Genomic DNA, 24,586 nt, shown 5'->3' on the forward strand with positions numbered 1-24,586 from the left:
AGCAGTGTCCCCTTGTTGCTATGTCTCATCTCTGAAACATTCTGTCTCTATCCGCCTAGTCAATTCCTCATAGTAATTTATAAGTCGTTATCATGTCCCCCTTATCCATCCTGTCCTCCTCGTAGGACATACCCCTTAGCAGGACTAGTCTTCTTGCAAGCGTTTTCACTTTCTCTATTGTCTTGATGTGCTAGACCAGGTGTGGGTTACAAACTGATGCAGCATGCTCCACTATGGGCCTGACGTACGCGGTGTGTTGAATGACTCTTTACTCAGGTGTCAAAACGTTATTCTTAGGTTTGCCAGGCGCCCATATGCTGTAACAGTTCTTTGGTTGGTGTGCGCCTCAGGAGATGAGTTCGGTATGATACACACCCCAAGATCCTTTTCCTTGAGTGAGGCTTGCAGCCTTTGGCCCCATAGCCTGTAGTCCGTCTGCAGTCTTGTTTGACCATCCCCAATCTTTATGACTTTGCACTTAGTTAAGTTAAACTTCAAGAGCCAGCTGTTGGATCATGCTTGTAGCCTGTCCAGATCCCTTTGTAGTCCTGCCTGCTCTTGTTTGTGTGTGTGTTTGTGCTAGTAACGAAATAAAGTGTATTTATGAACGACGCTAAGCATGACAGTAATTAGCTCATTGAGTTCCGTCATCGGGTCACTAGGACGTAAACCATCCAGGATGGTTGACTCCTGTTAGTGGCCAGGATAGTTGATTATTACTTGCTTGACGTTTGTTAAGACAAGACCTGACCTCACGTTTATCTTACTCGACTCTCTCTCTCTCTCTCTCTCTCTCTCTCTCTCTCTCTCTCTCTCTCTCTCTCTCTCTCTCTCTCTCTCTCTCTCTCTCTCTCTCTCTCTCTCTCTCTCTCTCTCTCTCTCTCTCTCTCTCTCTCTCTCTCTCTCTCTCTCTCTCTCTCTCTCCAGTGTAAACATTATCTTTCAAGCTGAAAAATCTTAAGAAGAATACCCGGTGGTTTCATAGTACTTACCTAATAAGAAAGACATATGTGCAACAGTTAGGTATCTTTATTCCAAAAAGTTTCGCCTGCTCGCTGGGCTTCTTCAGTCAAGTACAGAAGAGTGTACAGAGATGTAAAGACGATGTCATCAGTCCATCACCTTTGATGACGCAGTTTTGAGGGGGTCAGTCCCTCAGCCTAGAGAAGAGTTTTGCTCCATAGTCTGGAACAGTGTGAAGTTGAAGCAACAGTATGGAGACTTATATATTGTCAAGAAGTGAGGTGCAGCCCACTAGTAGAAGAAAGAATGTAATCAAAGAGAGAGCGCGTCCCTCCCAAATCCGTCCATTCTCACTTGACGAAGTTGTCAAAGGTGTTTTCCGTACCAAGATACCGTTGTGTTGCAGTGTCTGATAGAGTGAATATTAATATGGTATACAATACCGACAGGCTGATAAGTATGACACATGTATAACAGTTAAGTATCTGTATTTGACTGAAGAAGTCTACTATGTAGGCGAAACATTTCATCAACACAGATACCCAACTACAACACATGTATCTTAATCTTCAATTTGTTGGTAATTTATATCATTGTCAATCTTACGAGTGATGTACAGAGATATTAAATAACCTTTGGACTCCAGTTACTTATACTTCTTGATATAAATCTTAGTAATCTGTTGGCCTTATTGTGCACACGTAGATAACGGTTTCTTGGAGAAATGGTCTTAGCTTTAGAATTCTGTTTACCATGACTCGCAAGTCTTTGTCATAATCTGTATGATCAAGCTCTGCATCACTTAGTTTATAAGCTCGAGGGTTATTTTCATTACCAAGGACTAGGACTTGACACTTGTCCGCATTGAACTGCATCTGCCACTTTTAAGACCAAGACATTAATTTGTCCTAATCCTCCTGAAGTTCACTGGTATCCTTCTCATCAGCAAATTTACTCATGTCGCTTGCAATTCCTTCATCAGGGTCATTAATGTACATTATGACCAACAATGGGCCTAAAACTGACCCTTGTGGAACGCCACTAGCGAACGATTCCCATTCAGACTTGACTCCATTAACAGAAACTCACTGCTTTCTACTGGTAAGCCATGCCTCGCTCCATGTTAAAACTTTACCTCCTATACCATGAGCTGCCACTTTCCTTAAGTCTTTTGTAAGGTACTCTATAGAAGGCTTTACTGAAATCCAAATAAAAAATATCTTCTTTATCGTTGTCTACTGTTTTAAATGCTATAATTAAAGAACGTCAGTAAATTTGGCAGGCAGGAACGACCTCCCGCACTGGTCAACAACTTTTGAAAAGTTGTATGCTTCTTAAATGAGATTAGTTAATTCTTATGTATTTTCATGTCCTGAATCCAAATATCACCTTGAAAAATGCTTATTGGCTATAGGTTTAAAGATACGAGACATGTAATATTTGATTATTTTATTATAACGTACAATATGTGTCAGTATGTTTTAAACTCTAATCCGTACCTACTCTCTGCCTTTTTGCTTGACGCTTATAGTGGGCTGAAGAATCATCTCTTGCCAATGTCCAGCAATAGTCTGCAAGCATTCTTGTGCCCCATTTGCCCTGGTACCATTTTTCCATGGTTGAAATATCTTGGTGAAACCTTTCACCATGTTCGTCACTAACTGCCCCACAGTTCGCTGGAAAAAAGTCTAAATGTGAGTCCAAAAAGTGGATTTTAAGTGACATGTTACATCCCATGTTCTTGTAAGCCTTGATGAGGTTTTCCACCAATTCTTCATAGTTGCCTTCCCTTCTGTTTCCGAGAAATCCCTTCGCCACTAACTTGAATGCTTCCCAAGCAGCTTTCTCCTCCCCATGAAGGTCTGATTCAAAGTCACCATGTTTAGGAAGCTCTCGAATCTGAGGACCATTGAAGACTCCCTCTCTTATCGTAGCGTCGCTCAGTGAGGGGAATTTTGATGTTAAATACTTGAATCCCTGACTGGATTTGTCCATAGCTTTTACAAACTTTTTCATGAGCCCCAGTTTTGTGTGTAGTGGTGGTAGCAAAATTTTGCTTGGTTGAAAGAGAGGTGGATGTTGAACATTTTTCAACCCAGGCTCCAATGATTGATGAGGTGGCCAGTCTCTCCTGATGTAGTGAGAACCTCTTGTATGGCTGTCCCATTCACATATTTATTGTAAGTTTAAAAAGTGTTTGGCTAAGATAATCACCTACCTTTCACCTCAAAATATAAACTTGCACAGCACAACCACCTTCTATGACTGTTGGAACAATGATGAAGGTCAGTGAGACTGTGACTGTGGCAAGAAACACACTGCCACAAGCCTGTTGGAACCGTTGTGACACGTAGGTGTATACTGAAAAGTAGAGCTAATGAACAATTTTAACCATGATATTTATTATCAGTGACCTAAAATTAGTTGGAAATTGCTACTCTGGTCTCAGAAGCATTTTGGTTGTTGACCAGTGAGTTTAACGATCTTTTGGGGCCCCATAGTTAAATCAGACCCTTGGTTCATTAACCAATCACAGACGACCCTGTCAAGTGCTGAGACGATATGGTGTCATTCGTGGTCAACATTTGCCAGACTCGTCCCTAGCTGGTTGAAGCACGGTTCTGTCTCTCAGGTTGCTGTCTTTGCTGTCTTGTACTCCATTCTTGTACATAGTGTACATAATATATATATATATATATATATATATATATATATATATATATATATATATATATATATATATATATATATATATATATATATATATGTATATATATATATATATATATATATATATATATATATATATATATATATATATATATATATATATATATATATATATATATATAATATATATATATATATATGTATATGTATATATATATATATATATATATATATATATATATATATATATATATATATATATATATATATATATATATATATATATATATATATATATATATATATATACGTATATATATATATATATATGTATAGATAACTGGAGAAGGAAAATACAAGTTAAATACTACTGCTGTGTTTATTTTCGCCCCAAAGCCATTACGACCAGGTCAACAGGCCAAACCTTACCTGAGTGCATAATTCCTGACAAAGTCATGGAGTTCCCTTTTGTTATGAGATGCGGCCTAGAGGAGTGTGCTTCATCAAAGTTTCGGTCACTCTGTAATCCAGCACTGTCATCCTTCTGTTCTTCCTGCTCACCACTTTCTTCATCTGACTCGAAGGATACCGAAGTTAGTGCATCAGTATCAGGTAGACCTTCTCCATGTGGAACTGGGCGAATAGCTGATGGAATGTTTGGATATTCAATGGGCGCCTTTTTTTTTCTTTGGCAAGCCCTTTTGTACTGGAGGTACTATGGTCGTATGGTCTGTTGGCTCCCGCCACGTCATTGGTACAGCAAAAGGCATTCCTTTCCTCTTCCTGTTGAATCATTGGGGAAGGTCAGTAGCACAATTGTTGAAGCATATATGTGAAGCCCAATTCTTATCCTGGTCACCAATCTTGCATCCAAAAAATTGGTGATATACCTTTCTAACCATAGCAGTTACACGGCACTTCTGTGATGGGAAGGTCACCTGACCACAAATGTAGCAGAAGTTATCTGCCCTGTTCACACAAGTGTGAGGCATCTGAAGATAAACAAAAAAAATATTCATTAATTTATCATTATAATAAAGAGGATGAGAGCTAAGTAGAAGTATTTACATTATTCGGTAGGAAAATAAAATTAATATAATGTGCCTCACATGCATATCATTAGTTTGCTTAGCGAATATTTATTATAAGTTCAAAAAGTGTTTGGCTAAGAAAATCATCTACCTTTCACCTCAAAATATAAACTTGCACATCACAACCACCTGCTATGACTGCTGGAACAATAATGAAGGTCAGTGAGACTGTGAGTGTGGTAAGAAACACACTGCTACAAGTCTGTTGGAACCTGTTGTGACACGTAGGTGTTTATTGAAAAGTAGAGCTAACAAACAATTTTAACCATGATATTCTTTATCAGCGATCTAAAATTAGTTGGAAATTGATACTCTGTCTCGGAAGCATTTTGGTTGCTGACCAGTGTTACCCTTGAAAATAATTTGTTGAGGCTCTGGGACTTATTTTGTTTCAGTTTTGTCTGATATCCATGTCCCCTTTGATAGTAATATTACTTAGTTTGTTTTCTTCAGGAACTAAATAATTGTTAATTACTGGAATATCGCTTATGACAAGAAATAACCATTAAATAGAGAACACATTTCCTGTTCATTATCAGTCAGATGTCCACCCCAGTTCTCAGTGGTCCTGCTTCTTCCCCCCGAGCTGCGTCCTGTACACTTGAAAGAACACTTTTGGGTTAGTCTTGGAATCATTAGCAACCTTAATTTCATAGTCGTGTATAGCCTTTCTAATCCCCTGTTTCCTTTTCTTTTAAAATAACTGTATTGGCCAATAAGGTTAACTTCTCTTTTAATGTGCCTATAGATTCTTGTTTTCTCTCCTAATAAACGCTTTAGTTTCCTATTTATCCGAGCTTATATATTCTAGGGAATATATATACTCTGAGCACGTTGTACATTATTAAGAAAAATATTATAAATGCAGACCCCTTCATTACATAAGTTTGGTCATCGTCAGTAAAACCGCTGGATAGATCATCCCAGGTGTTCCCTAAGTCCATTATAATGGGCGGAAAAAAAATCAGGAATTTTTACAGTATTATCCTCATTCTCGTAGTCCCAGGTAATATTAAACATAGTAGATTTGTGATCACTCTCATAAAGCTTTTCAGCGATCTCCAGATTATTATTTACGAGGGCTTCTTTATTTGACAAGACTAGGTCGAGTAAATTATTGCTTCTGGTAGGATCTGTTACAAATTGTCTCAGAAAGCAGTGCTGAACTACTTCCAGGAAGTTACTGGGCTCCAGGTTCCGGGTCGAAGAATTTCAGTTTGACTAAAATTAAAATTTCCTACGATTATTATGTTATAGTGTCTAGAAGACCTAACAATTTCATCACGAAAAAGTCTCTACCGCTTTGTAAGCCAAGAGGTCAATATATTACCATGCTAGGCTTTCTAGTGGTACACTCTGTAATCATTATTTAACTACATGTAAACCACACAACAACCAAATTCTGTAAATTCAACATTGTAATCTTTATAGAGAATAAACTTTGAATTTGAATTGAATTTGAATTTGAAAATTAGTTTTTCTTGACTTTCTAGATATTCTACCCAGATTCTGTGACTAATCCATCTATTTCTTTACATGTTTTTTATGCAACAGTTTATATTTTTTCGTACATATAATGTTTCAGTTACTACAATAACATCAATATTTCCAGCACACGCTGCCAATATTTCAGTTACTGCAATAGCATCAATATTTCTAGCATCAATATCTCTGCATTATAATCACACCACACATTGCCCTCAAACATGACATCTCCACTGCCTCCAGCCTTCTCCTCGTTGCAACATTCATCACCCATAAAAACCATAACCCCGGCCGGGATTGAACCCGCGGTCATAGAGTCTCAAAACTCCAGCCCGTCGCGTTAGCCACTAGACCAGCTAGCCACAATAAGATTCATCCAACTAGGTATATTTCTACACCATGGGAAGGTTAGCACAGGCACCACTGTGACCACAAATGCAAGTTTTTACAGACGAATCTCCAGCTAGCGTGGCCGTGACGAACTCTAGCTCAAGTCCCTTCACTGCCGTCAACATGACTCAAGAAATCGTGCTTTACACCCATACAAGAATGATGGTAAAACTATACTCTCATACATTTCCCTCTTTGCCTCCATGGACAAAGTCCTTTTTCTCCACAGAATCCTAAGTGCACCGCTCACCCTTTTCTCTTCATCAATTCTATGATTCACCTCATCTTTCAAAGACCCATCTGCTGACACGTCCACTCCTAAATATCTGAATACATTCACCTCCTCCATACTCTCTCCCTCCAATTTGATATCCAATCTTTCGCCACCTAATCTTTATGTTATCCTCATAACCTTACTCTTTCCTGTATTCACTTTTAATTTTTTTCTCTTCATACCCTTCCAAATTCATCCACCAACCTCTGCAACTTCTCTTCAGAATCTCCCAAAAGCACAGTGTCATCAGCAAAGAGCAACTGTAACAACTCCCACTTTGTTTTTTATTCTTTGTCTTTTAACTCCACAACTCTTGCCAAGACGCTCGCATTCACTTCTCTTACAACCCCATCTATAAATATATTGAACAACCAAAGTGACATCACACATCCTTGTCTAAGGCCTACTTTTACTGGGAAATAATCTCCCTGTCTCCTACGTACTCTAACCTGAGCCTCAAAATCATCGTAAAAAATGTAATAATGTTGGTAAAATTACCGACAATATGTAAAGTAAAAGGACACAAGTGCAACTAATGTGACATTTTATTGTGGCAACGTTTCGCTCTCCAGGAGCTTTGTCAAGCCTTTACAAACATGGACACAGAGGGTATATATAGGCTCAGAGTGAGGTGCAATACTAGTTGTAGTAGTAGTAGTAGTAGTGATATAAGTAGTAGTAGTAGTAGTAATACAATATGGTAGAACAATTAACTCGCGCATGAGTAAAAGGATATAAAAGCTATTACTTTGGTAACATAAAAATAGGTTAGACAAATATAGACTGGATAAAGGCAGCCTGTTTCAGTGTTCACTCTCTGTAATGTGCTTTGTGTAGTATTAACAGGAGAGACTATGTGATGGAAGGGTTTACTGTTTTCAGGAGGATTCTTGCTAAGATTTCAGAGATGGTGAAGCTGCCTTTGTTTTGTCTGAATGTATTCGAAACAGCGATTAGTGTTGATTCAAGGCACTTGCGTCTGTGGAAATGAGTTTCTTTGATCACTGATTGGGCATCCCTAAATTTCATGAGATGATTGGTGGAATTTTGGTGTTGTACACAGGCGTTGTTCAAGTTAGCGTTCCTACAGGCGTAAATGTGTTTATTGAGGCGAGTGTCGAGGCTTCTTGCTGTTTCACCTACATAAATCTTGTCGCAGCCTCCACAGGGTATAGTGTAAACCCGTGCATTGACTGGTTCGTGGTGCTTTGATTTTGTCCTGGTTAGATCCTTTATTGAAGTGCTGGAAGCTATGGCGACTCTGGTGTTAGCTTGTGAAAGTACTTTAGAAACGTTCAGTGCAACCTGGCTGTTGGGAAGAATTATAACTTTGTTGGGAGTGGTGTTGGTGCGTGGAGAATTAATGATCTAAAGAGCTCTTTTCATGCAGTCTTTGATGAAAAAGGAAGGAAAATGTAACTCAGTGAAGGTTTGGTGGATGTATGTACATTCCTCGTCAAGAAACTCAGGACTACAAATTCGGTATGCTCTTAGGAAAAACCCGACGATGATGCCTTTTTGGTCTTAGTATCTTGACTGGAATTGAAGTGTGTGAGATCATTTTTATTGGTGGGTTTCCGATAAACTTGAAATCTTAGGTTGTTGTCTACTTTATGAATGAGGACGTCGAGGAAAAGTAGCTTGTCATTGGACTCTTCTAGTGTAAACTGGATCGCCGGTTCAACTGCTTTGAGCCTTGCCTGAAGATTCCATACATCAAAACGTTTGGGAGTTATTACGAGGACGTCGTCCACGTAACGTAACCAAGTGACGCTTGAAGGGATGATGTTGGCGAAGTGTTCGGACTCTAGGTGTTCCATGTACAAGTTGGCCAACATCATCCTTTCAAGCGTCACTTAGTTACGTTACGTGGACGACGTCCTCGTAATAATTCCCAAACGTTTTGATGTATAGAATCTTCAGGCAAGGCTCAACGCAGTTGAATCGACGATCCATTACCATTTGTGGAGAAAATTTTCCCCAACCCCCAGGGGGATGGACAGTGACGCCCCCTGGGGCAGCGACCCCTCGGGGGAAATAAGATCCCTCTCACTACTCTCACACTCCGAGGATGAAAAGGGTCTTGACCTGTATGCTTTGCACTAGCAGAGGCTTCAATCAGAACATTTCAGAATGCCCAGTCATCTTAACATGTGTGTCTGATCCGGCATAATCAGACACCTTCTAATAGGATTGCAAATTCATAGGTAATAAAAAGCGACACATGAGCGACGTTTACAACAGACCCTACACTCTACAGGAATGTAAATGAGTGGACGTTTGTCAGAGAAAATGACGATTTCCCAAGACCGGGAAAATTCCAGAAATATATGCTTTGGTACTCTATAAACACCCAGGGTCTTAATAACCTACAACCAGCATCTCAGACAGAAAGAATCAGCCTATTTTGATTGAGAGAGCTGGTACCTAAAGTCTGTCAACCGTAAGTCAGCAGATATGCGTCCATAAATGAGGGCAGGAGGTAGCAACAACATTGATCCATGATTCATGATTCGAGAATGCAATTCGACGCTTGAACGTATGACAAGAAGGCCGGGTGACGAGGAGGCCGGATGCTCTACTCGGCCACCCGACGTAGAAATATTCGTGGTATGTTCCTCGTGCCATGCAACAACGATCTCCAGAAAAATTAGACATTCTTCCTGCCGTGAATAGATACGGACTTGTCAACACGTATAACAAGTACCATGGGAGCACTACTCCCAAGCAGACGGTAAAGCAGACAACGAGGTGAAGACGTTCAGCGTCATCTCTTCAATCAAGCCAATAATACCCGTGCCACCATAGTGGGGTACGATACATCCCAGTAAGTCTTTATCAAACCCTTTATTTAACCATTCCACTGCAGCAGAAGGGTACATGGGAGGGGCAGATAAAACTGACCAATTAGACGCAATTAAACACGGGCAATTGCCCACAACCAGGTAAGACTCACCTACGACGTTCCAGGTGCCACACCTTCTATACCTGAAGAATATGCATCTTCAAGGCGAGTATTAAAACCTGGTTAGTTAATCTTACAAACAGCCCTGGTGGGTCTTTAGACAGCGAATTATAGAGGCAAAACACTTGGGGAAGGCTACAAGAAGTTTCGAACTATCATCAACAAAGATAAGTATTAATCCACTTAGTGGTTCCTTCATCATAATAATTTTTCGTATACTGATCTTCCTCAAAATCCCACACACCATTCATGATGTCGAGCCGGCTAACAATATCCTCCACCTCAGCCCCAGGAAAACAAACCTCTTACTCTTATCCTTTAGGGAGAAAGCCCTAACCATGCATTTAATCTGATTGTCGTGTCATTCCCAGTAGTCGACTCACAGTCATCAGGTACCACGGAGAATGGTTTCGAAGTTTCCACAACAGTCTCTGGCTCTTCATCGTTTCTACCTCTCCATCCGTCTTCTTGATCCTCAGCTTCACTCCATGCTGCCCAGCCACTGTCCAGCTACACTTCTTGAAATGAGGATTCACAACAGGATGATTACCATGAATCCTCTTGTTTTCCTCAGTCAGTCGCTGTACCTCGAGCCTAGCAGTCTTCAGTTTCCTCTTAAGCTGCTGGTAGAATGTTCGATAGAGGGCATAATTGGTTCAGTTTCACATAGAGCTCAGAGTATGTCTTCACACTAGAAAGTCCACGTCACCACTGAACAAAAACACATTAAACAGTACCACAACCCATCCCACAAAACCTCAACCCATCCCACAAAATCACAACCCATCCTACAATACCACAACCTATCCAGAAATACCACAACCTATCCCACAATACAACAAGCTACCCCCAATAATACCACAACCCATCCCACAATATCACAACATATCCCACAATACCACAACCTATCCCACAATACAACAACCCATCAAACAATACCACAACCCATCCCACAATACCACAACCTATCCAACAATACCACAATTTATAACGCAACATAACAACCTATCTCAAAATACAACAACACATCCCACAATACAACTGCACATTCCACAATACAACAACCCATCTCACAATACAACAACCAATCCCGCAATACAACAACCCATCCCATAATACCACAACCCATCCCACAATACCACAACTTACCTTACAATACAAAAACATATACCAGAATGCAACAACCTATCCTACAATACCACAACCTATCCCACATTACGAAAACCCATCCCAAAATACCACAACCCATCCCATATTACAGCAACCCATCCCACAATACAACAACCCATCCCACAATGCCACAACCCATCCCACAATACCACAACCTATACCACAATACCACAACCCATCCTGCATTACTACAACCCATCCCACAATACAACAACGCATCTCACAATACAACGACCCATCCCACAATACCACAACCCATCCCACAATACCACAACCATCCCACAATATCACAACCTATACCACAATACCACAACCCATCCTACATTACTACAACCCATCCCACAATACAACAACGCATCTCACAATACAACAACCCATCGCACAATGCAACAACTCATTCCACAATACCACAACCCATCCCACAATACCGCAACTTATCCAACAATACAACAACATATTCCAGAATACAACCTATCCCACAATACCACAACCCATCCCACAACACCACAACCTATCCCACAATGCAACAACCCATCCCACAATACCACAACTTATCCCACAATACTACAACATATCCCAGAATACAAGAACCCATCTCACAATACCACAACCCATCCCACACTACGACAACCCATCCCACAATACAACAACGCATCTCACAATACAACAACCCATTCCACAATACAACAACACATCTTACAATGCAACAACACATCCACAATGCAGCAACACATCCCACAATGCAACAACACATCCGACAATATAACAACCCATCCCACAATATAACAACACATCCCATAATGCAACAACACATCCCACAATATAACAGCCCATTCCACAATACAACAACACATCCCACAATACAACAACCCATCCCACAGTACAACAACACATCCCACATTCCAACAACACATCTCACAATACAACAACACATCCCACAATGCAACAACACATCTCACAATACAACAACACATCCTACAATGCAACAACACATCCCACAATACAACAACACATCCTACATTCCAACAACACATCCTACAATACAACAACACATCCCACAATGCAACAACACATCCCACAATGCAACAACATATCCCACAATGCAGCAACACATCCCACAACACATCCCACAACACATCCCTCAACACATCCCACAATGCAACAACACACCTCACAATGCAACAACCCATACCACAACACAACAACACATCCCACAATACAACAACGCATCCCACAATACAACAACACTTCCCCCAATGCAACACATCCAACAATACAACAGCACATCCCATAATCCAACAATACATCCAACAATACAACAACACATCCCACAATACAACAACACATCCCACAATACAACAACACATCCAACAATACAACAACACATCCCATAATGCAACAACACATCCAACAATACAAGAACAGATCCCACAGTACAACAACACGTCCCACAATGCAACACGTTCAACAATAGAACAACACATCCCACAATACAACAACACATCCAACAATACAACAACACATTCAACAATACAACAACACGTCCCAGAATACAATAACACATCCCACAATACAACAACACATCCTACAATGCAGCACATCCAACAATACAACACACACATCCAACAATACAACAACACATCCCAAAATACAACAACACATGCAACAGTACAACAACACATCCCACAATACAACAACACATTCAACAATACAACAACACATCCAACAATACAACAACACATTCAACAATACAACAACACATCCAACAATACAACAACACATCCCAAAATACAACAACACATTCAACAATACAACAACACATCCAACAATACAACAACACATCCCATAATACAACAACACATCCAACAATACAACAACACATCCCACAGGTTCAAGTGTTGAAGGAGTTTTTACTTCTTGAGGAGGAAAATAGGAGGCTAAAGCTTCTCACAGATGAGTTTTTGGAGCGAGTGTGAGACGGATTTAGCTGGTAAGGAGGAAATGGTCACCAGCAGTGATATTGGCAGCCGCTTTAAGTGGCAAGTGGTTCACAGTTCAGTAAGAAGGAAGATGAGGAGAGTTAATAGAGAAGATGTGAAGGTAGGAAATCTATTCTCTGTTCTCCAAGACGAGTGTACTTCAGTGGTTAGAGAGGTTGAAGGTACCACTGATGCTCCTGCTAATCAAGGTAAGAATATTTTAATAGTAGGCGATTCTCAGGTAAGATATGTGGACCATGCATTTTGTAACAGAGACAGAAAGGTCAGACAGAGAGTGTGCCTTCCGGGAGCTGGTGTTGGTGACATAGTCAGAAGGTTGGATAATATGGCAGGTAATGGGGACAAGCCCATCATCTGTCTTAGTGCTGGGGGTAATGGCATTGGTTAGGGCAGGAGAGAGGAGCTGCTGGATAAGTACAGGTCAGCCATAGAAGTAGTTAGGTCTAAGGGAGGGATCCCAGTCATATGTAGCATCTTGCCTAGAAAGGGAGTGGGCAATGAATGGATGTCTAGGGCAATTGGTATAAATTGCTGGCTAGACAGGTACTGCAAGGAACTTGCAATCCCATTCATTGATAACTGGGACCTATTCTTTGGCAAACGTGATATGTTCATCTCACTGGGGATGGAGTGGTTGCATTAGCCAATTCAATTGAGAGGGTAATTGATGACTTGTCTAGAAATTTAAACTGATAGATTATAGAGGTATGGGTGTTTTTGGGAAACAATCAGGCTGCAGCATTAGGGTTAAAAACATCAGTTATTACCGGGATACCTCTGGGATATGTTTAAAAGACAATATTCAAAATATAGTTGCTAGTAATGGCAAATCAATTGATCAACAATCAAAGAGAGATAGTAAAGGGCAACCAGTGACTAGCTCCCTTAAGGTTTACTATACAAATAGTAGGAGTCTAAGAAATATGATAGATGAGCTAAGATTACTTGCAAGTGTAGGTAATATAGATATTATAGGTATAACAGAGACCTGGTTCAACCTGAAAGATAGAGAAATGCCTTCTGAATGCAACATACAGGGTTATAAACTATTCCACACTGATAGGGTCAACAGGAAGGGTGGTGGTGTGGCGATGTATGTCAGAGAAAATTTAAATTGTTGTCTTAGATATGATGTAAGTTTAGAAACATCGAACACAGAATCTGTTTGGCTACAGTTTCTCGAGGGACGTGACAAATTAATTTTGGGTGTGATTTATAGGCCTCCAAACCTTGATAGGGAGTGCAGTAAGCTGTTATGGGACGAAATTCATAAGGCATCTAGATATGAAAATGTTGTGATAATGGGAGATTTTAACTTTAGACAAATTGATTGGAACAATATGACAGGAAATCTTGAGTCTAGTGACTTTCTTGACACGATTCAGGATTGCTTTTTAGAACAGGTTGTGACAGAACCAACTAGAGGAAACAGTCTGCTTGACTTGGTTCCTGCCAACAAAGATTCACTAATTAATAATCTTGAGGTTAATGATGAGCTTGGGGAAAGTGATCACAAATCACTTAGTTTCAATATATCATGGAATTACCCAGATAACTGCAATCAAATCTCTCTCCCAGATTTTCGATTGGCCAACGTCATGGGACTGAAACAGTACCTGGATGGGCTAAATTGGGATGTCCTGACTATGGGTCAGGTAGGTGATCTTGGTTGCCAATATGACGTTTTTCAGGGCATAGTTCTAGCTGCCCAGACAACTTTTGTTCCGAGTAGGGAAATTAGATCTAACAAAAACGATCCCAAATGGATGAACAATAGATTAAAACATCTCATTCGTCAAAAGAGAGGCATATATAGGCGTATCAAAAGAAGGGATGGGCAGTTAAGAAATCAATATATTCAATTAAAGAGAGAAGTAAAGAAAGGAATAAGAAAAGCAAAAAGGGATTATGATGCTAAGGTCGCAAGGGATTCAAAGACTAACCCACAAGGGTTCTTTCAGGTATACAGAAGTAAGATTAGGGACAAGATTTTTTTTATTTATTTTTTTAAAAAAACCTTACAGAATTACAAAGGATGCATAACAATAGTAAAAAAAACAAATACAAAAGCATAATAGTTTCCTCTACTAGTACCAGGTTATTCCTAGTACTGCACCTGGTTATTCCTGGTACAGTCACGTGACCAACCTGACGTCGGCTTACCACTCAGTGGTACCGTCAGTAGGTTCACCACCCTTGCTCTGAGTAGCTTTACAGCACTCGCTGAGAGTAGGTCTTTCACACTCACTCTGACTAGCACTCCCACTTCTAGTCCGGCTTGCATAGCCAAGGGAGCATATCTCACTCAGTTAATCATTGACCTCTCATACGAGACATGTCAAGTTCTCTCTGGTGGTCGTTTTTCTTTCATGACTGACTTCCTTTCTTAAGCTTGTCACTTTCGAGTTATTTATACTCGGGTGAATTAATCTTTCAGGTGACTGAATAAGCCTTGTTGGCCTTGGTGTTAATTTGTGGTCTATGCTATTCTAAGTCATGCTGGATGGGAATGAGACTAAGTCCGTCACTTACGAGTTCTCGTATACTCTGAACTGATAGTTGAGCTAAGTCTTTATAATCATTGTAAGTTACTTTGTCGATAAATCTTAATAACCATTATAGGTGCATATTATTGGTGAACTTAGTACAAAACTCGACCTCAAGAGGTTCATTTATTCATATCAATGTACTGTTATGTACCAAGAGAAATGTAAGAGTTAAACTCCTTATTTTGTTAATCCTAACATTATATCATACATTAAGCTAAAACTCTACTAGTAAAGATTCTAAGTTTATTTGTTTCGTAATCCTGTATTCTTATTAAAAGTTATTGTTACAAAGTAGTAAACAGACCATATTTTCAACAAGAATGCTACCTTAACACTCTACCATACCATTGGAGAACGTTAAGAAGACGAGTTTTGTAACATCCTGTCTATCAAGTTTCATTTTCTTCCGACATTGGTCCTCCTGATGTCCTTTCTTGTGGCAGTAATTGCACCTGGTATCTCGCAGGCAGTTGTCAGTAGTGTGCCCCTTCCGGTGACAGCGAGAGCACTGCAAAAGTATCTGGGAGGGTGGACTATTATATGTTGCACCCCTTGTGTTTTGCTGATTTGTCAGCAGGTTCTGCCTCTGGGACTGTGTTGGTGGAAGGTGAGACGGCTGTAGATGTCCTCATCCTCAACGTCCTCTACCAAGCCCCTATGCAGTTCTGACAGATGTGTCCCTGCTGTTCGTACTTTGGTGCAGTAGGCGTTCAGGTGCAGTGATAGCGCCCTGATTATTAACTGCACCAATATCTGGTGGAGAAAATCCTGACTCAGTACTTGCCGATGAAGCACTGCTGCCAGATGTTGGAATAATGTCGGCAGGTGTGCTGACAGGTGTAGGATCAGAGATGGTATGTGCACTGTTTAGTGCACTGGCAGGTGCTGAAACAGAGATGTCAGGTGTAGGAGAATTAACGGATCCAAGGCTTGCTTCGTTGCTGGAAAGAGGATCTGTTCCCTCTGTGGTGGTCAGAGGAATTGTGTTAGAATTCCCAAAGATAGTGTTTTGAATTCTGTCAAACTGTGAGGCCTTAGTGATGACAGAATTCCACCAGTTATTTAACCCTGAGTTAAGCTCAGTGTGTGACTTCCAGTCTATGTCAATAGTGTCACCATCAGCTGAGCAGCTTACGTCACTTGATGTAGGCTTGCACTGGCCTTCTACAATAGCTTGAATGTTATCTAATGATTTGAGAAGCTCATGAAGTGCTTCTCTGTGAAGGATTATCTTAGCTCAGACTTTACAACACAGCCCCTGAGGGCAGTCTTGATCTTTGGACAAGAGTCCCTGAGGTACTTCTGAACCTTCCTCCTGTAGCACCAGGTTTGTTTCCACATATACCACAGGAGTATGGATATCTTTCAATTTTCTGAGATTTTCAACCTGGCTGCAACAGAATTCTTCTTCTGGAATGCAATCTGTGTGGCAGTAGTTGGAACAAGTAGGCTCCTTACATCTCTCTCTCTCTCTCTCTCTCTCTCTCTCTCTCTCTCTCTATTTCACACACACACACACACACACACACACACACACACACGCGCGCTCACACACACACACACACACACACACACACACACACACACACACACACACACACGCCAAAGCTCCTCCGAGTTAATTAAGTGTCAGATTCTACTATTTTTTATATTTTTAATATCATGTTAAACTAGCAGTTAATTAAGTTTCAGCATGAGTGTGTGTGTGTGTGTTTTGTGTGTGTGTATGTGTGTGTGTGTGTTGTGTGTGTGTATGTGTGTGTGTGTGTTGTGTGTGTGTATGTGTGTGTGTTTACTCACCTATTTGTGTTTACAGGGGTAGAGTCATAGCTCCTGGCCTCGCCTCCTCACTGATTGCTTTATCAAACTTCGTCTTAAAAGTATATTTGATTCCCACCTCCACTACGTCACTTTCTAGGCAGTTCCACTGTCTGACAACTCTACGACTGAAGAAATACTTCCTAACATCCCTTTTACTCATCTGAATCTTCAACTTCCAATTGTGACCCCTTGTTTCTATGTCCCATCTCTAGAACATCCTGTCTCTGTACACCTTATCTATTCTACGCAGTATTTTGTATGTCATTATCATGTCTCCCCTGACCCTCCTGTCATTCAGTGTCGTCAGGGCAATTTCCCTTAACCTTTCATAGTAGGACAATCCCCTTAACTCTGGTACCAGTCTTCTTGCAAACCTTTGCACTTTCTCTAATTTCTTGACGTGCTTGTCCAGGTGTGGGTTCCAAACTGGTGCTGCATACTCCAGTATGGGCCTGACGTACACGTGTACAGTGTCTTGAACGATTCCTTACTGAAGTATCGGAACGCTATTCTCATGTTTGCCAGGCGCCCATATGCTGCAGCAGTTACCTGGTTGATGTGCGCTTCCGGAGACGTGCTCGGTATTATACTCACCCCAAGATCTTTCTCCTTGAGCGAGGTTTGCAGTCTTTGATCACTAAGACTATACTCTGTCTGCGGTCTTCTTTTACTCTTCCACTATCTTCATGACTTTGCATTTGACGGGGTTAAATTCGAGGAGCCAGTTACTGGACCATGAGTCCAGCATGTCCAGGTCTCTTTGTAGTTCTGCCTGATCCTCATCTGATTTAATTCTCCTCATTAACTTTTCATCATCTGCGAACAGGGACACTTTTGAGTCTATCCCTTCCGTCATGTCATTCACATATACCAAAAATAGCACATGTCCTAGGACTGACCTCTGTGGGACACCGCTCGTCACAGGCGCCCACTGTGATACCTCATCACATGCCATGACTCGTTATTGCCTCCCTGTCAGGTATTCTCTGATCCATTGCAGTGCCCTTCCTATTATACATGTTTGATCCTCTAGCTTCTGCACTAATCTCTTGTGAGGAACCGTGTCGAAGGCCTTCTTGCAGTCCAAGAGAATGCAATCAACCCACCCGTCCCTCTCGTGTCTTACTTCTGTTACCTTGTCATAAAACTCCAGAAAGTTTGTGACACAGGATTTGCCTTCCATGAATCCGTGCTGGTTGTCGTTTATAATCTTGTTCCATTCCAGGTGCTCCACCACTATCCTAATAATCTTCTCCATGTCGTTGCATAGTTTACACGTCAGTGATACTGGTCTATAGTTTAGTGCTTCGTTTCTGTCTCCTTTCTTAAAAATGGGGACTACATTTGACGTCTTCCATTCCTCGGGTAGTTTTCCAGTTTCAAGGAAGGTGTTGAAAATTGTTGTCAGTGGCACACACAGCATCTCTGCTCCCGATCTAAGGGACGCACAGAAAGATGACCTTTGATGTATCAAGGTCACTTAGCAGCTTTTTCACTTCCTCCTAAGTTGTGTGTATTTCATCCAACAATTGTTGGTATACTTGTGTAGCTTTAAAAAGAGATTGGACAAATGTATGAGTGGGAGGGCCTGGGTTTGATTGGTGTCATTGGGTAGAGGTCGTTTTGATAAGTACCTGCCTTGTATGGGCCAGTAGACTTTCTGCAGTGTTCCTTCATTCTTATGTTCTTATCCCTTGTTGGTGCCCCCCTCTATTCTGTTTTCCCAGATGCCTTCCTGTCTCCACTGTAAATACTTCCTTAAATCTCGTGTTGAGCTCCTCACATACCTCTTGATCGTTTCTTGTGAGTTCTCCACCTTCTTTCCTCAGCCTGATTACCTGGTCTTCGACTGCTGTCTTCTTCCTAATGTGGCTATACAGCAGTTTTGTGTCAGACTTGTCTTTTGATTCTATGTTTTTGTACTGTTCCTGGGCCTCTCTCCTAATCTGTGCATACTCGTTTGTGGCTCTTCGACTAATCTCCTCATGTTCCTGGGTTCTTTGCCTTCTGTACTTTTTCCATTATCTAGTGCACTTAGTTTTTGCCTCCGACGGCTTAACCGTCGGGTTAACCAGGGGCTCATTCTGGTCTTCCCATTATTTCTGTTGCCCTTGGATACAAACCTTTCCTCTGTCTCATTGCATTTTGTTGTTGCATAGTTCATCATTTCGTTTACTGACTTTCCTACCAATTCTCTCTCCCACTGAATTTCCTGCAAGAAGTTCCCCATGCCTGTGTAGTCCCCCCTTTTATAGTTTGGCTTTTCCCATTCAACTCCTGTTATCCTCTCCACTTGTAACTCTACTATGTATTCCAAGCTCAGAACCACGTGATCACTAGCTCCAAGGAGCCTCTCATATGTGATTCCCTCAACGTCCGAGCTGGTCAGGGTGAACACGAGGTCCAATCTTGCTGGTCCATCCTCCTCTCGCTCTCTGGTTAAGTCCCTAACATGTTGGTGTAAGAGGTTTTCCAGTACCACATCCATCATCGTGGCTCTTCATATTTCGGGACCCCCATGGCTTTCCCAATCAATCTCCCTGTGGTTGAAATCGCCAATAACCAGTAACTTTGCTCTGCTCGAATGAGCTCTTCTGGCATCCTCAGCTAGTGTGTCCACCATTGCTCTGTTGCTCTCTTCATATTACTCTCTTGACCTCCTGCAGTTCTGTGCAATGACTACCTTATATTCCCCAGACTGAATTGTACCTACTATGTAATCCCTTTCTCCAATCTTGTCCATTCCTTCCATTTCTTCAAATACCCATCGGTTTTTAATGAGCACTACAACCCCTCCTCACCCTCTGCTCCTTCTATCTTTCCTCTGGATCTGATATTCGGGTGGAAAGATTGCGTCTGTTATTGTCTTTGCGAATTTCATATCTGCGACTGCTATGATGTGCTGTGACATATGCTGTGACTGCTATTGATTTTTTCATGCCACTCCTCGCATTTATTTATTCCATCCGCTTTCGCATACCAAACCTTCAACTTCATTTCTAAATCTGTGGGGCCCTGGGAGAATGGTGGGGTTAGGGGAGCGGGAGCCCTGGTGGTGTGTGTGTGTGTGTGTGTGTGTGTGTGTAGTACTCACCTAGTTGTACTCACCTAGTTGTACTCACCTAGTTGAGGTTGCAGGGGTCGAGTCCAAGCTCCTGGCCCCGCCTCTTCACTGGTCGCTACTAGGTCACTCTCCCTGAACCGTGAGCTTTATCATACCTCTGCTTAAAGCTATGTATGGATCCTGCCTCCACTACATCGCTTCCCAAACTATTCCACTTCCTGACTACTCTGTGGCTGAAGAAATACTTCCTAACATCCCTGTGATTCATCTGTGTCTTCAACTTCCAACTGTGTCCCCTTGTTGCTGTGTCCCATCTCTGGAACATCCTGTCTTTGTCCACCTTGTCAATTCCTCTCAGTATTTTGTATGTCGTTATCATGTCCCCCCTATCTCTCCTGTCCTCCAGTGTCGTCAGGTTGATTTCCCTTAACCTCTCCTCGTAGGACATACCTCTTAGCTCTGGGACTAGTCTTGTTGCAAACCTTTGCACTTTCTCTAGTTTCTTTACGTGCTTGGCTAGGTGTGGGTTCCAAACTGGTGCCGCATACTCCAATATGGGCCTAACGTACACGGTGTACAGGGTCCTGAACGATTCCTTATTAAGATGTCGGAATGCTGTTCTGAGGTTTGCTAGGCGCCCATATGCTGCAGCAGTTATTTGGTTGATGTGCGCTTCAGGAGATGTGCCTGGTGTTATACTCACCCCAAGATCTTTTTCCTTGAGTGAGGTTTGTAGTCTCTGGCCCCCTAGACTGTACTCCGTCTGTGGTCTTCTTTGCCCTTCCCCAATCTTCATGACTTTGCACTTGGTGGGGTTGAACTCCAGGAGCCAATTGCTGGACCAGGTCTGCAGCCTGTCCAGATCCCTTTGTAGTTCTGCCTGGTCTTCGATCGAATGAATTCTTCTCATCAACTTCACGTCATCTGCAAACAGGGACACTTCGGAGTCTATTCCTTCCGTCATGTCGTTCACAAATACCAGAAACAGCACTGGTCCTAGGACTGACCCCTGTGGGACCCCGCTGGTCACAGGTGCCCACTCTGACACCTCGCCACGTACCATGACTCGCTGCTGTCTTCCTGACAAGTATTCCCTGATCCATTGTAGTGCCTTCCCTGTTATCCCTGCTTGGTCCTCCAGTTTTTGCACTAATCTCTTGTGTGGAACTGTGTCAAACGCCTTCTTGCAGTCCAAGAAAATGCAATCCACCCACCCCTCTCTCTCTTGTCTTACTGCTGTCACCATGTCATAGAACTCCAGTAGGTTTGTGACACAGGATTTCCCGTCCCTGAAACCATGTTGGCTGCTGTTGATGAGATCATTCCTTTCTAGGTGTTCCACCACTCTTCTCCTGATAATCTTCTCCATGACTTTGCATACTATACATGTCAGTGACACTGGTCTGTAGTTTAGTGCTTCATGTCTGTCTCCTTTTTTAAAGATTGGGACTACATTTGCTGTCTTCCATGCCTCAGGCAATCTCCCTGTTTCGATAGATGTATTGAATATTGTTGTTAGGGGTACACATAGCGCCTCTGCTCCCTCTCTCAGGACCCATGTAGAGAAGTTATCTGGCCCCATTGCCTTTGAGGTATCTAGCTCACTCAGAAGCCTCTTCACTTCTTCCTCGGTTGTGTGTACTGTGTCCAGCACTTGGTGGTGTGCCCCACCTCTCCGTCTTTCTGGAGCCCCTTCTGTCTCCTCTGTGAACACTTCTTTGAATCTCTTGTTGAGTTCCTCACATACTTCACGGTCATTTCTTGTTGTCTCTCCTCCTTCCTTCCTTAGCCTGATTACCTGGTCCTTGACTGTTGTTTTCCTCCTGATGTGGCTGTATAACAGCTTCGGGTCAGATTTGGCTTTCGCTGCTATGTCGTTTTCATATTGTCGTTGGGCCTCCCTTCTTATCTGTGCATATTCGTTTCTGGCTCTACAACTGCTCTCCTTATTCTCCTGGGTCCTTTGCCTTCTATATTTCTTCCATTCCCTAGCACACTTGGTTTTTGCCTCCCTGCACCTTTGGGTGAACCATGGGCTCATCCTGGCTTTTTCATTATTCCTGTTACCCTTGGGTACAAACCTCTCCTCAGCCTCCTTGCACATTGTTGTTACATATTCCATCATCTCATTTACTGGCTTCCCTGCCAGTAGTCCCCTTTCATGTAGTTTGGCTTCATTCGTCCTGGCCTTCCTGCTTCCCCCTCCACTTGTAGCTCTACTGTGTATTCGAAGCTTAAAACCACATCGTTAGAAAGATGGCATCTGTTATCATACCAGTGATGCCTCTTTGACTCTTTCGTGCCACTCCTCCCACTTATTTGTTATTCCATCATTGTTTTTGTACCATACCTTCAGTTTCCTTTCCAACACTGTGGTTTGGGGGGCCTGTGAGGGTGGGAGACCTGGCAGCATACGGTTGGATTCTATAGCTGGATGTTGGGTGGAAGCTGTGGGTATGGATTGTAGTGTGTGTTGGGATGGTGTGATAGGTTGTGGGGTTCTCTGGATAATTGTGTGTGCTTGCCCTTGCTGCTCTGTTCTGCTCTGACTGACCTCTGTTGGTTCCATCCTTGTCTCCTTTCCTAGCTCCATTCGCTTTTTTTTTGTCCTCTCCCTCAGCTGATGTCGTTCTGTTTGTGTTCTGTCTCTATCTAGGAATACCCTCTTGTACTCTTCCGAGTATTTCAACCGTTTCAACCGTGGTTTCTCTTGGAGGATCCTGTTCCGCACTGTTTCTGTCTTGAGAATCAGCTTGATCGGTCGGTTTCTCCCCTTCAAGTATCCCCTGTTCTCTGAAAATTTACAATCTCATCCATGTCATCTTCACCTATTTCCATGATGATTTTCTCAATCTCCTCTCTTTCTTCCTGCCGTCTTTCAGTGTGTCTCCTTTCCTCTCTCTCTTGAAGCCCATGGATATACATTGATTTTGCCCTTTCCTTCTCCCATTGCCTGTCCCTTTGTGACTCTGGATCCTGTCCATATCTGGTCATTTTTTCCCTTGATTTTCCCATTGGCTCTTGGTAGCATGGTTGTGCCTCAGCATTCGACCTATCACCCTCTCCATTTGCACCCAGCTGCTCTTCCCTTTCACTCCTTGGCCCTTCTTGGCAGGCAGATGTAACCTTAGCATAATTCATATCTCCTTCCTTCCTGTTCGGCCTCTCAGCTTTATATGCTGTGTCTTCTCTGGTCACTGCCCCTGTAACTCGCTTCAGCCTGTTTAACTCAACTTCTAGGATCCTTATCCTGGCTACTGCAGTTTCGACTTGTGCCTCCCAATTCTTCATCTCCTTCTTCAGCCACTTTTCCAAGTTCACAGAGAGCTCTTTCTCCATTTTCTCAGAAAGCTCTCCTAATTTTCTCTCCCTCTCTTGTTCCATCCTTTTCCACTGTTCCTCCATCCACTCCTCCCTACCAGAACCAGTCTCATCTGATCACTGATTCCTGTGAGTCCCCACCATTTTTTTAATTTTTTTTTTTTTTGAGTGAGAGAGAGAGAGAGAGAGAGAGAGAGAGAGAGAGAGAGAGGGAGAGGGAGAGAGAGAGAGAGAGAGAGAGAGAGAGAGAGAGAGAGAGAGAGAGAGAGAGAAGTGTGTGTTTGTGTGTGTGTTTGTGTGTGTCTGAGTGTGTGTGTCTGTGTGTGTACCTATGTGTGTGTGTGTGTGTGTGTGAGTGTGTATGTGTGTGTTTGTGTGTGCGTGTGTGTGTGTGTGTGTGTACTCACCTAGTTCAGTTTGCAGGGGTACAGTCCAAGCTCCTGGCCCCGTCTCTTCACTGGTCGCTACTAGGTCACTCTCCCTGAACCGTGAGCTTTGGAAACATAAACACATATGCAGTTTAATGTGATCCTTTATTAACAAAGTTTCGCCCACACAGTGGGCTGTTTGTGACTTGAAAAAGCCCACTGTGTGGGCGAAACGTTTTCAACAAAGGATCACATTAAACTGCATATGTGTTTATGTTTCCATTGTGTCGGTATTTTATACCATTTATTTTCAACCGTGAGCTTTATCATACCTCTGCTTAAAGCTATGTATGGATTCTGCCTCCACTACATCGATTCACAAACTATTCCACTTCCTGACTACTCTGTGGCTGAAGAAATACTTCCTAACATCCCTGTGATTCATCTGTGTCTTC

The sequence above is a fragment of the Cherax quadricarinatus genome, chromosome 6 (assembly GCF_038502225.1).
Source record: "Cherax quadricarinatus isolate ZL_2023a chromosome 6, ASM3850222v1, whole genome shotgun sequence".
In the NCBI taxonomy this organism is placed as follows: domain Eukaryota; kingdom Metazoa; phylum Arthropoda; class Malacostraca; order Decapoda; family Parastacidae; genus Cherax; species Cherax quadricarinatus.